Source organism: Lepisosteus oculatus, chromosome 15 (genome assembly GCF_040954835.1).
Source record: "Lepisosteus oculatus isolate fLepOcu1 chromosome 15, fLepOcu1.hap2, whole genome shotgun sequence".
NCBI classification, from domain to species: Eukaryota; Metazoa; Chordata; class Actinopteri; order Semionotiformes; family Lepisosteidae; genus Lepisosteus; species Lepisosteus oculatus.
Window position 1 is genome coordinate 18,995,897 of NC_090710.1, and position 15,208 is coordinate 19,011,104.

At 41.9% G+C, this 15,208-nt stretch overlaps 1 long non-coding RNA gene across 1 annotated transcript; it reads right to left on the reverse strand.

Annotated features, from left to right (window-relative positions):
* Positions 1–3,655: 3,655 nt before the first annotated feature.
* Positions 3,656–13,271, reverse strand: LOC107079451 (uncharacterized). The gene is made up of 3 exons (XR_011181666.1): positions 13,139–13,271; positions 12,501–12,842; positions 3,656–4,166 (listed from the first exon to the last, which is right to left on the reverse strand). It is a non-coding gene; the product is annotated as an uncharacterized lncRNA (long non-coding RNA).
* Between the last annotated feature and the right edge of the window lie 1,937 nt (positions 13,272–15,208).

Here is a 15,208-nt window from a genome sequence, read left to right on the forward strand (position 1 = left end):
GAAATTAAAAATAGACAATATGACTATTAACCCAAAATGTCTGAAAGAGAAGACTTTTGCTGTTATTGTGTAATCTCACCACGCAATTAAACAAATGTGACTACACAATTTGTTCACATGTAAACATTCACTAATTGCTCACCTGTGTTCAATTTCATCCATATGGGTTTTGGGGCTCACCCCTAGAAACGCTCAAGCATGTGTGTTCTACTGAAGATGGGATGAAGGGAACACCTGACAATTCACCCACTACTGGTAACTGCTATTTATTCTGTAGTGTCTTTTAACCAGAGGTGGTTCTTTTAGTACTGGTTCTTTTTAGTAAGTCAGAAACAAGCAAAGGGGAAAAAACTCAAGTGACTCCCCAGGACAACCTGTTCCTGATTATATCATAATTCAGAATGAATCCACAAAGTGCTGTACAAATCCTGAAAGGCTGTGTAACATTTAACAAGAAAAAAATACTGTTGTACACCTTACTTCTAGCTGAGAGTGCCACCTGGTGGACAGTTTAAGCAAGAGGCTCCTACTAAACAGCCCAATTAATCCATCCATCCATTTCTAACCTCTTCCAATTCAGGGTCACAGAGAAGTCAAAGCCCATTCTGGCAAGTAAAGGGCATAAGAGGGTACAGCCTGGACGTGACGCCAGTCCGTCACAGGACAGACCCACACTCACACCTAGGGCCAATTTTCCTATCATTATGTTTCTGGACTGCTGGAGGAAACCCACCTGAACACGGGGAGAACGTACGTACTAACTCCACGCAGGTAGCATCCCAGGTCTGGAATTGAACCCAGGCCCAACTGCTGCCAGACAGTAATGCTATTTACTGCACCGCTGGGCTACCCCAACCTAATTCACAGCCTGTCCTAGGATCGCCATTCTCCTTAGTTTATATCAATGATCTTAATCTGTATAAAAGGAGTAAACACCTGGTAGCCATGTGTAGAGCATTTTATACGAGCAGCAAAAACTGACTATTTCCATGCATTATAAATACAAAATGAGAAACATTAAACTTGAGGAAACTACTTATGAAAATTATTCAGGTGTTTTGACTGACTAACCAAAGTTGTATAAAAGAAGATAATGATAAGTATAAAACATGAGAATAGCATGATAAATTACAAACGTAGCCTCGGATGACAAATTAACACCTTCCAGGCAGTGCTGAGACACGGATCTCCTCAACCTTTTGGACAGACAGCTGTGGGATACTCTAGTCTTGTGCAGCTGGTGAATGCCGTCTTGTGTTGGGTCAGTCAGGTGATCCTTTTCATATGCGGACTGGTTGTGCTCCAAGCTTCATTGAAGATGGAAGATCAATGACAGAGTACCAGATTATAGGCAGATCAGGGTTTAAATGTCCTTGACTAAATGGGATGATTACCCATTAATGAGGGGCAAATGGCTGAGACAACCATCCTGAATGAGTCCTCGTGGTACCGGGAAGTGTTTGACTCGTCTTGCAAACATTGTTGGTTACCATGGAGGCTGAGGGCAGTAGGGTCTTGCTCCCCCTGGCATTACAGTCCGAAGAAAAAGCCTGTCATCACTCTTATCCTGCTGGAAAACTGCGAATGAGCTGCAATTAATCTACTAAAGCTCAGATTCAGTCAGAAGACCCTCTGCCTTTAAGGAGGTGGTCTGTCCCTCACAGAAACCAGGTTCCTGGTTTCTCTGGACTAGTCCGCTGCTTATTGAAGCAGAACATGTCATTCCCTGGGCACCTGAACTCACAGATAGTCTGCCTTCAATGGCACAAATGGTAATTAGGATTTTTTTTATTACTCAAGCAGTCATATTCATATCTTTCAGGTGGGTATATCTTCCCACCTGAAGAAGGCTCCACGGCCGAAACGTTGTGTTCTCTTTCTTCTTTTTTTCAGCATGGAATAAACCTATTACTTGTTCCTTCTATTCATATCTTTTACTGGTCTTGCATAAGTAAAATTATGTATTTTTCTGTGGCTGTTTAGATTGCTTCTCAATCAACTAAGTTTTTACTCAGCTCAGAAAATAAGCTTTGCTTTTTGTCATCCCAAGGAAAAACTCAAATAACATAACCAGCATATTGTATTTAAACACTTTTTGAAATATAAGTAACTATGTACTGGAACAACGCGGGTCCTTGGGAGGAGCCACAGCGAACACTGATAAAAGTAAATGCCCCATTTGAGGGGGCAGAGGCACCAGTGTGAGGTCAGCAAAAAGAGGGGGAAAAAAAGGGGGGGGGAAGAAATGCACCACTGGGAAAAGCAGCGTCCAGGCTGGACTATCCTTATTTAGCGGGGTTCAGACGAGAGAAAAAGGAGAGCGAGGCCAAAAGAGGTTAACCTGTCCTGATGAGGATACACAGTGTGACAGGAGAGGAAAGACTCAGCCTGCCCCAGTGAACTCTCAGGGTGGGATAGGAGGGGAGACGCTCAGCCCCGGTGAACTCTCACTTCGGGACAGGAGGGGAGAAGCTCAGCCCCGGTGAACTCTCACTTCGGGACAGGAGGGGAGACGCTCAGCCCCGGTGAACTCTCACGGTGGGACAGCAGGGGAGACGCTCAGCCCCGGTGAACTCTCTCGGTGGGACAGGAGGGGAGACGCTCAGCCCCGGTGAACTCTCACGGTGGGACAGGAGGGGAGACGCTCAGCCCCGGTGAACTCTCACTTCGGGACAGGAGGGGAGACGCTCAGCCCCGGTGAACTCTCACGGTGGGACAGGAGGGGAGACGCTCAGCCCCGGTGAACTCTCTCGGTGGGACAGGAGGGGAGACGCTCAGCCCCGGTGAACTCTCACGGTGGGACAGCAGGGGAGACGCTCAGCCCCGGTGAACTCTCACGGTGGTACAGCAGGGGAGATGCTCAGCCCCGGTGAACTCTCTCGGTGGGACAGGAGGGGAGACGCTCAGCCCCAGTGAACTCTCACGGTGGGACAGGAAGGGAGAAAAAACAAAAAATACAGCCTTATTTGCAAATCTGCTGGAGTGGTGACTTTCATCTTAATTCTTAATTTGTCTTTTTTCACTGTTCTATGGACTGATTCCAGAGCAGCAATATATATTTTTTTGTTTATAAAGCGGAACAAAATATTCTAAATTAATATCTTACATGAGGAAGTTAAAGTTGTCTGTGTGAATGTTCTGTTTACATTCCATGATTGTTCTGTTTAAATAAGTTATGCATTAGTGTAACATTACCTCTTGTCTTGTTGAGTCTAATTTGCTTTATTTCTTTTTCCTGTTAAGGAAGGGGGAGAGGAGACAGTATAATTTATGTTCATAGTCCCCGAGTACTACACATAGTAAAGTGGCTTTTGGCTCACACTAAGAAGTTATATTAAGAACTGTCAGCCAGCTGTGTTTAAAAAACATAACCCCTTTGCTCTGAGTTTAAAAAAATACATCAGGGCCTATGTTTTTGTAACCCAGCAATGGAGCAACAAACTCATTTGTCTTTCTGATTTAATGAAGAATATTACCCGGGTTGACACCCTTTGACACATACTGAACACAATGGCATACTCACATCTTTATAGCCCTTAAAAGGGAACTGCATCACTTTTTTATATTTAAGGGTTAAAAAAATTGGCATTAATAAGTGCATTTCAAACCACAGTCAGAGTGATATTAATATTGTTTTATTATATGGTATTTTTAAACAGGTTTTCAGGAGAAGTCTTTCCCACCTTTTCTCCATCTACACCCTAACAGCCCCTCCCTGGCTCATTCCTTGTGAGGAGAGGAGGGTACCATCAGCCTCATCCTCATGGGCAGGCTGCCATTGCCTCAACCAGAGGAGTTATGCAACATAAACATTTTGTATGCTTCAAACTTTTAATATGTTTCCCTCTACCTTTGGATAAATTAGGAAATTGGGTGAACTACTGAAATAATAATTAGCACTACAAGAAAGCTCAGGGAGCATAGTGACGCACTGGTTACCAGGTTACCATTGCTACCTTGGAGTACTGTGGCCCTGGGTTCAATTCCTGGGGCCCTAGTGCATCTTCACGGAGTCCTGCATATTGGTGAAAACAATGCCCCTGATGTTGATTGTGAAGAAACACTTTGTCTTGCAGATGGGACAGCATTGGAAGATGTCTGCTTGGTTCAGGATTTTCTCCTGATGGGATCTTCATCATAATGATTAAGTGCTGCTGGTTGTGGTGCTGTTAAAGGAAAGAGAAAGTATAAGATATTAGACAGTATACAGATAATTCATGATTAAAGTGCTTAGAATTTATCATTTCTCAATTCGGCACTAATTTAGGAGGAATATTCTCCATTTAACATAATTGGCAGCAGTGAGCAACAGGCTTCTTGACGAACTGTTAAACAAGATATGTACTAAGTGTATTCAGTTGCACTCTGGGATACCCACTTGGGTGACTCAATGGCAGCCAGGGAATATTTATCACCGTGTTGTTCCAGCCACAGTTCATCTTCCAGTATTTCTCACTTAATAATAAATGGAGTCCAATATTGATCAATATTGCACCTGTAGTGCTATCAGCATGAAGTTTGTATGATCTCTCCTTGTTCACATGGGTTTTCTCCCACAGACTGAAGACATGCTGGTACAGTAGGTTAATTGGCTGCTGGGAAAATAGGTCATGGTGTGAGGGTGTGAGTGTATGTGTGTTTGTGTCTGTGTGTGCTTTGCGATGGACAACAGGCTCCTCTTCAACCATGTACTGGATAAAGTGGTTGGAAAATGGATGGCTGGATGTTCAAGAGAGGACACCAGAGACACAGAAGCCGGGCACCAGATGGTCAGAGTGGGTTCAGGTCTGTGAGTGTGCCCTGTGTGATGAGATGCCTTCCCTTTTCCTCTGAGAGCATGGTGAGACAGTCTGGGATTACTCCCCCAAGCAGGTGAGGGCTGCGGGACAGCGGATTGGAGGCTACATCATGGGACAGACCACAGGTGGGTTACATGTGAAGTCATTGGGCGAAGAAAGGAGACCAGAAGAGGCTGGAGGGCCTGCGTCCATGCTTGCTCCAAAAGATGGTTTCCTCTACAGAAGAAGACTCCTGGTGCTTGACGGTCCCCACTCCAGCTGGTGGAGGCAAGGCTTCAATTGTTGCTGTATGCCCTGGTCCTTTGCACTGAATCCCTACTGCTCCCATGAACTGAGACGAAAGTCAGTCCAAGCCAAGGATTTTGAGGCCTCCCTTGTGGGGGAGGGAGCTAAGAAAGGGGCTTTTTAGCAATTCCCAGCCCTTAACGTTGGAATGTCCACATGACCTCTCCCCTTTCACCCCAAGTCCACCCCTTTTCCCACCTTTTTCCATTCTCTTTCCCTAGTCTGCATCCAGTACATCCCCAGGGCTCCTAGACTCCACAGGTGGTTCTCCACAGTCTCCAGAGGTTGTTATACCCAGCACTTTTACACTCAATAAACTCTCCAGCTTAATATTATGGCAATAAGAAAATACTTTATGGATTTATTTTTCCAGAAATTATGAACAGGGGAGGAGCCATGTTCACGACTATGGAGGCTACCATTTTGGTCTGGCCACAGATACACAGTAATAAGCCTACACAACAGCCAGTAGAAATCAGAAAAGAAAACGCAGTGGGCATTAGGGCAACTTGAAATGGAGCAGAACATTTGAAAGTGGATCTTCCAGCAAGGCAATGACTCCAGTTATATATTCAAATCTCTGGACAGTGTACCTCACTGAGAACCCGTGGTCTTAATTGAAAAGGGCAATCCTTTAAGGAGATATGGTACATGCATAATGGCACATGAGACCAGACCTTGACAGGAGGGGAAAGCCGTAAAACAAATAAAGAAGTGATTGTGTCCCATGACACCTGGAGATCTGCATATTCACAGTTCTCAAACGACCAAAGCCTCCTCCTGATAATCAACTGGACTTACCTGCCCCTAACAGAAACATGAGAAAATAACAAACAGGTGATTGGCAAACGGAAGTCATTAAAAAAATCTGAACCGGAACAGAAGTGTGGTCTCTTTTCATCCCCTGAGCCTCTCGACACAAGATGGATAAAGAAAGAGAAACTGCTTTCTGCCAGACTGCGGGAGAGAGGAACAATTGGTCTAGGATATTAGGACCCCACCTAGACCGCAGGGTGAGCACCACCTGCTGGCCCCACTAACACCTCTTCCAGCGGCAACCTTAGAAAGAAAGGCAGCAGAAGTGAAGTATTGTACTGCGACTTTGATCTCCTGGGGACAATGGACAAAGAAACAGGCTGGGAGAGCCAATACTGAACAGATAGAGTGGAATATTGTGCAGCCTGTGGTAAGAAATTGGTCTGGGTGGCATCCTTCTTCTTTGCGGCTTCTCCATACCAACGGAGAGTACTGTGGATTTATTGTTTCTTATTGTATATATTAATGTAACTGTGCTACATTGTCACGATTGTAGTCCCTCCCCCTTAAGGGCACTCTGGCTCTTTCACTTCGGACTTGATTTTGTGCACCTGCCCCCTGTTTCAGCCTCCTCCCAGCCCACCTTAAAAACCAGACCCCCATTCAGTTCAGGGCTCTGCATTGATTCCCGCATCGTGCGAGCCCGGGACCTGGAATCACCTGGCTCCGTTATGGTTTTATTTTCTGTTCCTGTTCCCCACTGGTTCCGATCCGGTTCTTGTTTTTATCTTGTCTAGTCTCGGATGGACCACCCGGCTTTGGACTTTGCCCGTTTTGGATTCCCCGTTTGGACTACTTCTGGATCGTTTGCCCCGGACTCACCCACCTGGACACCTGCGCACTTTGGACACGCCCCTCGTTTTCATTCCCGACTCCTACATGACTTTTTTCCCTGTGTTTTTTCACTCCACCCCAGATTGTGTCGTCTGCATAGGGCCGGAAAGAACGTGTTCGTTACATAAAGTACGTGGGGCAATAAGGACTATTGTTTTTCTTTCTTTATTACCAAAATGGACTGTTGATTGCCTGGAGTCAAGTGTTTCCCTTGGAGTTACTTTTTGAGTCACGGATGCTGTGTTTTTGAGTAGTGATGAATGTTGAGATCTTTAGAAAATAAAAAGGGCACTTAAACAATACTAGTGACTGTTGTTGGCCTGTGTATGCACTGATGATTCTGGGCGATAAACAGAACCCGTGGCAGGGAAAAGGGGCCCTAAAATCTTTAAGAATTGTTAGGTGGCATAATTATTGTTTTTAGGGGTTACCTATCCATGACACTTTGCATTTCCTGCAAGATCCAAACTCTTCAGAAAACACGGAGCAATTATGGGCATTGTTTTCAGGTGTTTGCCAAGACATACAATAGGTGGGTTAAAGGGAAACTGCAATGCTATTTTTATATTTTTGGGCCAGAAAGAATCAGCATTGATGAGTGCATTTCTAACTGCAATGTAAGTAAAATACAGTATGTACAGTAATTATAAAATGTATACAGTAATCCAATTTACATCACAAAATAGATTACTGTACATTTCCAGGTATGCACAGCATCAACCAAACCTCTGAAGTGGCCCTATTACATTGTAAACAAGCAAACTTGTGAATACATCTCTTTTAATCCAATAGATATATTGCTCTTAACTTTGAGATAGTTTTGCCAACAAATACATGTCAAGTCTACATGCAGATCACGTTGGAACATTTCTGAGGTGAAATGTCTGCTGCAGAAACTGTACTTATTCATTCTTACATCACATTACATTAGTCCTTACAGTGATTAGTGAGCAGGAAGGGCTGCTTCTTGTTCTAATTTGTGCAAACTCTCTCTCTCTTCCGTGGTGAGACCAGGGGTTTGTGACAACATGGAAACTATACAGATACATATAATCAATATAGTATAAATAACAATACCATAAAATATGGTTGAAAAACATAAGATTCATCTGTGAACATGCATATACTGTATGTGATGTCAACATAATGCTGTGAAGGGGCTCATATTTCAAAGTTTCAAAGAATGACAGCACTTGTAATGAATGACCTCTTAAAAATGTTTTTGTAACCTTTGGCACTCTGAAATCTCGTATGGATGATAACTTTTCACATTGGGAGTGTAGCAGATGTGAGGCATTGTTTACTATTAATACTGCTTTCCTGTAAACAGCAGGTGGTTCTGTTTCAGAATTGACCAATAATTATCCTGCCTATGTTTATATTACTTGAGATCTTTGGCTCTACCCTTGACACCAAGATTCCAGAATCAAGTGTAGATGTCAAAAGAAACTGATCTCAGTTAGAACCCTCAGACCCCCATCCAAATCTGCATCAGGGGTGAAATAGTGGAGATGGCTGGTAAATATAACTGTTAAGCACTGAGAGTCAAAATTTGAGGCAAACGTTGATTCTATTTTTTAAAAAAGCACATTGTCAACTTTCACATTTTTGCAACAGTGTCTATTTGTGTAAGGAAGCCTAACTATTTAAGGTTGATAATTCATTGTTAATTATGTTTCATCAATCTTTTATTGAGTCTTCTTTACATTTTACCCTGATATGCTGATTTAGAACCTAAATATGAGAATCGGAGAAAGAACAAACTAGGAGGTATTGTCAAACTACTGTATGTAAGAAAGTCATTAATGCTGATCTTTCGGTCCTATCACAATCTATCAGTTACGAGTTTTGTGTCATACACGTTCAATTCTGGAGGACCATTCAAACCATTTGCTTAATGAATTCAAGTTACTTCCTTCTGAACCCAGATACAGATTTCCCAGTTTAAAATCAAATAAGTTTAGGTTCTGATTTATCCCTGTGGCTATAACCTTGCTTAACAAATTATTCTTTTGTACGTGTACTGTATATCTGTGTTGTTAGTTTTGTGGGTTTTCTTTATATTGCCTGCTGCTGTAAAACAAATTGCCCCTGGGTATAAGGAAGACTCTGTCTCTCTCTGTTTTGGTGTGACTCACCACTCACATTTATTTCTTCGGATGCAGAGAAACAAGATGACGATCACTGTTATGATGAAAGTCACCACTCCTGCATATTTGCAAATATAGGTTATCCAGTCAGGACCTATTGACTCTGGGATTCCTTCAGCTGAAATAGACAGCAGGATTTAATCAGTTGGGGTTGGCATAATCTTTAGAATGATTTACTGTTACAGTTGTTTACGTTAGCTGGTAAGTTTTATTTGATACTGTACAGTTTGTTGTGCCACGTCAAGAAAATCTTTCACTTAAATCTGGATTTATCCAAACACCTGAAACAACCATCAAACTGCAAAATACAGAACATCTGGAGGATTCTACTAGGAACACTACGATACTGTAGATATCACTCCTGTCTGCAAGGTGAGTTGATTGAGACCTTCATCAGTTATTTTTGTTTTCAAATAACATTGATGGCAACAAAGGTACTGTAAGCAAAGTTCTATGTAGAATTATAAGATTCAAGAGTAATACACATTTAAAGAAGCATTTATAAGATTTTTTGTTAAAGTCTTTCTTCCAGCCTAAATGTATTGTAACGCAACGGGGGCTCAGGCGGGCGCCCTTGCCGCATCTGGTAGGCCCCATCCCGACTGGAGGCTCGAACCCGGGACTTCCGCGTCTCTCTGCAGCGACCTAGCCCCGTGAGCTAAAGAGAGATCTCTCCACAGCCCAGTAGCTGTGGTCCTGCTATCACAGGGAAGGGCGGTGACGTCACCCGCTCTGGTACGCCGGCTCTTATACAGTGCCTGTCGGCCGTAAGCGTTACAGTATTAAAGTCACTTCAAAACTCTGATGCAGTGGTTCTCAACCTTTTTATTTACTGGGCCCCAACCATGGCTAAAATCAAGTCTCGTGGGCCGCATATATTCATCACTACTAAGCCTGCCATATCTGGGTGCATAATAGCTATTATTATATTATAATAGCTATTAATCATGTACAGTATATGTATATATAAGCAAAGTGCTTCTGAAGTTGCACATCTGATGAAGGACTTCCGTCTGAAACATCCCGTTTCTCAGGAAACCTTGTATACTACACCATAACTTTTCCAACCTCTCTGTCACGCCCTCTGCAGCCAGAGGGCGCTCCTTCTCTGTCCTGTCCCTAGTTTCCAGTCTGCTGTCCTTCCTGTCCCTCTCTTTCCCTTGGGCTATATATTTCCGGGTCTTGCATTCTGTCCTCGCTCAGCATTGAGGTTCGGATGTCCTGAGACCCGCCTAGCACCAGGGCGCCCCACGTCCGCTCCCTGAGGGCATAGGTGTCTATACGGCATTCCCGAACTCTTTGCACTATGAGCCCGGGCCTTTTTCCCGTCTCGCCGCTACGCATATGGGTCTTTTTCCGCTCTCCTGCTCCCCACGGTTAGTCCCTTTGGACGTCCGTGACACTCTCTATATGTACTGTATATATCACCATCACTGAATGGTTTGCCATGTCTAGCAAGTAGCCATGAAATTTTGAATGTGGCTAGCGTCACTGCCTGGGACGCTTTTAAAGGTTGCTCGCATGATTTTGTCCTCGACAATAGCAGTCTTTTTTAGATTACTTATCTTGAGAGACCTGTCACCTGAATCGGGTGGGTATTGCTTGTCAAAATACTTGTGAGTAGTCGCAAAATGTCTTTTTGCACTGTACGTTTGGCCAGCACCAATACTTTAACTACAAAGAAAACACAAAAGGCTGCCCATCTGTATCAGTCATGGAAAATTTGCTCCTCCATTCTTCCAGTATTTTCCTACCCTCATCGCTGATGTTCCGACTCTTTGTTCTGTTTGCACGTTTCATCGTTTCTTTGACATTTTCTTCCTCTGGCCCATGTCATTTTTCACCATTTGCAACTAACGTATCAATTTTTCTCTATTTCTTTATACAAACTAGGAGGTTATTAGGCTAGGCAACCCGGTTGTGAGCGGGCTCTTCTTTGCGTTCAGACGTATGACGGACGCGATGGTGAAGGCAGTGACTCGTGTGTTCTAGTGACGCATGTTATAGCCTAAGTGCAGCACTTTAATTAAATTAAAGATTAATGAAAATTAATCTGATCCCCAGCGAATCAATTTAGAAATGTTTTTTACGTGAATAGAACAGACTCTTAGTGGGGGTTGCGAGTTCTACCTATTTTTTATTTTTTTATCGGCTGCAAACAAATGTAATTTATTAAAAAGGGATCGGACGTGGCAGGCTGCAGGTTGAGAACCACTGCTCTGATGTGTCTGTCAATTTTAAATGACAAATGCAGATATACTGTAGATTAAGACAGAGATAAGATGCTGCTGGTGGATTTCAATTCTCAGGTTTGTAAATGTTACACTCATTACATTTTCTCAGCTACTATTTCTAATCACTAACTACCTTTCTTAAATGTTCCTAATTATTACAGTACCTCACCTTCTTTGCTGTTTTAACTGCTTTTAATTGTATTTCCATCTTAAACAGAAACGTGTTTTTTTGTCATTATAAATTTGATATGCTATACTGTTCAACAGTACATATAAAATACATTTGCAAACTTGAAAGAACCAGACTTTGTTGAAATTGATATTGACCTTAGACATAGAGATGCACATTTCAAACATTGGTGTAATTCTCCAAATTAATAATAATAATAAACTTTATTTTATATCGTGCCTTTAAAGTTGGCTTCTCAAAGCGTTTTACAGAGTGACAACAACAATAAATATAAATATAGTAGGAGCAGAGGGGTAAAGAATGGAACCCATTAAATAAAGGCTCTTCTAAAGAAGAAGGTTTTGAGTCTGGATTTGAAGGAGTTTAGAGAAGGTGATTCTCTGATATCCTTGGGGAGAGAGTTCCAGACCTCTGGGGTATAACAGGAGACGGCTCTGTCACCCATAGAGTGTAGATGGGCATGGGGGATAGATAGGAGACCAGATTTAGAAGAGCAAAGGTTGTGAGGTGGGGAGTAGAACAATAGTAGGTCAGACAGGTACTGAGGTGAAAAGCCATGGAGAGCCTTTTAGGTCAGCATGAGGATTTTGAAGTAGACACAACACTTGACAGGAAGCCAGTGCAAGGACTCCAGGATAGGAGTAATGTGATCACTTGCACTAGACTTGGTCAGGATTCTGGTCAAATGGAAGTTGGGTTTAATATGCAACTGCAAGTGTGACTTGTCAAAAAAATGAAGTGCTTTCAACTAGATTTGCATTAAATAAAAAGCTACCTTAGAATATGCTGGATTTAAAATTTAGTGTTCAAAATAATATGATATACAGGACAAACATTTTTCCAGACACTGGTATGATGTCATTCATTGCCGTTTTTAGTAGCATAGAAGGACTGTAGCAAGTACTTAATACATGTATTACATGTTTATTATTTAGTGACAATTTTCACCAAAATACATTTACAAAATAAAATACATTAAATACATACCTCTAGAGAGACGATGAACACTTAACAACAACTGCCACTGCATAAGATATCTACAATAACAATGCTTTATACAGTACATTGTGTCTCTAGAGAGAAGATGAGAGAAGATGCTAAATATGTGTCTGTGATCAGACTATTAAACTATAAGTCCATGACATTTAATCTACACAATGAAACCCAAAGGAAAAAATACTTGACTACTCACCTGATACAGAGACCAGTATGGAGTGGCTCACAGTGCTTTGGTACACAGAGCTCACATTTGCTGCAGCTTCACATCGATACTGACCACTGTCACCCAAGGTTATATTAGAGAAAGTTAGAGAATAGGTGGCTGAATTGGGATCCTTCTCTTTCCACTCAGTTGTGATCATGTCAGCCTCCTTTACGGGGAGACAGGCTTTCTCATGAAGTTTACACCATCTCACCACAGGCTTCTCCTCACAGTATTTAATCCCACAGGTTATTGTAAGTCGTCCTGTAGCAGAGATATTCTGCATGGAGTTTCGAGGCACTAGAATTTCCAGGGAACATTCATTTTCGTCTCCTAAAACAACAAAGTGTACTAAAAAAAATTAGAAACATTTTACTACAGTAATTGTCAAAAATATTCAGTATTTAGGATCATTTCAGTTTTTTCTCCAGAGTATAATAATACTGTATACAATATTGTACTGTATAAAAGACTTACAATGCACTTCATGTACGTCTGACTCAGAGTTTAAGGCTTGATTAAGATTTGGCTGTGCTGTACCAGTACAGATATGGTACATTATTACGGCTCTCAGTGTTTAGTGACAGTGGAGTCCCACTTTTCTCCCTGCCAGCAGATGTGTAACTTACCCTGGACCTGTGAGCTCACACTGAGCAGCAACAGCAGCTCCAGGATCACCCTTCTCTCTGGGAGGAACATTGCTGGTGTCTCTGGTGAGGCTCCTCCATGAACAGTAACTATGGCAGTGAAGTCTCTTGTCTGCACTTGTGAGCATCAGTTTGCTTCCGTCACTGAAATATTTGTGGTTTTGTATTTGTTTGCACAGACCTCTCTTTTAATGTAAAATCTCATCTACACCTAATGCAATTTTTTTTAAATAAGGTAAACAAATGAAAAAAAAAACAGGCCCCCAGAATTCTAAGGAACAATTTCAAATTATACAGAATAAAATAATTTCTAAGAGTTGATCCTAGTAAACTGCTCAACGCTGGTACCAAGGCATGTCTGTGACCTGTAGTTTTCCTACACTTGTCAGGATACTCCTTTTATCAACAGTACAAATTGGAACAATCCGTCTTTATTTGGGAAGATAATCATGCACAATTCACAGATTCAGTACAAAGATGAAAAGAGTCTACTTGAAAGGCAAACTGTACAGTCATTTACATAGACTCATTGCAATGTCAGGAAAATGTCCCAAGTATTAAATATACCCTAAGTAGAAGAGAACAATTAAAATTGATACAGAAATAAGAACTAACAAATTATTTCCAAAAACCTGTGGAACTTTGGTCACCTCAGATTCTGAATTTCATTATAACTGAGATACTGAACCGACTATACAATTAAAAACACAAAGTAATTTAAACGTTATACAGCTGACCAGCTCAGGATGTGGCTAACATCTTTCTTTCATTCCACTAGAGTTTATAAATAGATGGAAATTCAACAGCTATTTTAGTCTCGGCCATTGCACCCAAAAGCCCACATCAAAGACATAAAAAAACATTCACATGTCTCAAGTTCAAGTTCAAGTTCCTTGGAGGCATTCAAACCTTTATTCCTTTACAACAAGGCATAGGCCATAACAACAACAGAAAAAAACCACCATGTAATTAATTCTGTTTTTCTGCTGCATTTAATACAATTATCAATACCGTGCAGAATCTTGATAATGAGATCCCTCTAGCGTTTAACATTTAAAAACATTTAGGCCGTGGAGCCTTCTTCAGGTGTCATAAACCTATTACTTGTTCCTTTGCAGTCTACGCATGCTGACGCAGCTACCCACCTGATTTAAAAACATTGCCCACTTTTTTATACAAATATAAACAGTACATTAACAGTTTTGGAAACAGAGGGTAACCTTCTCACCCCATGGATTATCTTGAAACAGCCCAATTTAAAACTGGGATTGCCTCTATTGTAACTTTGCACCTCAGCTCCTGTGTGACTGTTCCACCTGCTGTGTCTTAATCGCTGCTTTACTTCCAGTGAGTAAAGTAAGGAGTAACCTCCTTGTCTCATTAAGGGCCAATGTCCTGTTATAATGCATGATGGCTGCTCAGTCTCTTGCCTCTTGCATAAGCTGTGCACTAGGTGGCGCAGTCAGCAACAAGTTATGTGCACCAATTTCGTGGAATTTATCTTCCCTTTGAAACTGAACCCTTTTAATCCTTGTTTGTTACTCATTGATCCTAAAGCTCTGCTTATCTGACACTTCAGAGCAGATAGCAGTGAGCAGCAGTGGGTGACAAGTCAGATTTTACCCTCACTCCACATTGTGTTGCTTTAAAGCTCGCAGACGTGACACGTAGGAGTAGCAGCTATTTGTTATATACACAACCTTCAAAGCAAAAATAAAAAAACAAGAGATAATAAATATGAAAAAATAGAAAAAAACATTATTACGTAAGTGGGAGGCAATTCTGGTCCTGGGCTGCCAGGTTTGTATGTTCTCCATTTCCCCGTTTCCCCCCACAGGCCAAAGAAATCATGGTACATGTAGGGTAATAATTCGCTTTAGGGAAAACTGGCGCCGCTGTGAGTGCAAGTCTGTGTTTGTGTCTTTGCGCCGGTTGCTTGTTGGAATAGGCTCCACTTCCCCTGCAACCTTGACATGGAAGAACCAGTTAGGCGATGGTTGAATGGAAGATTGCATACTGTAAGTACTTAAACCATTCGATGTGTCATAGCCA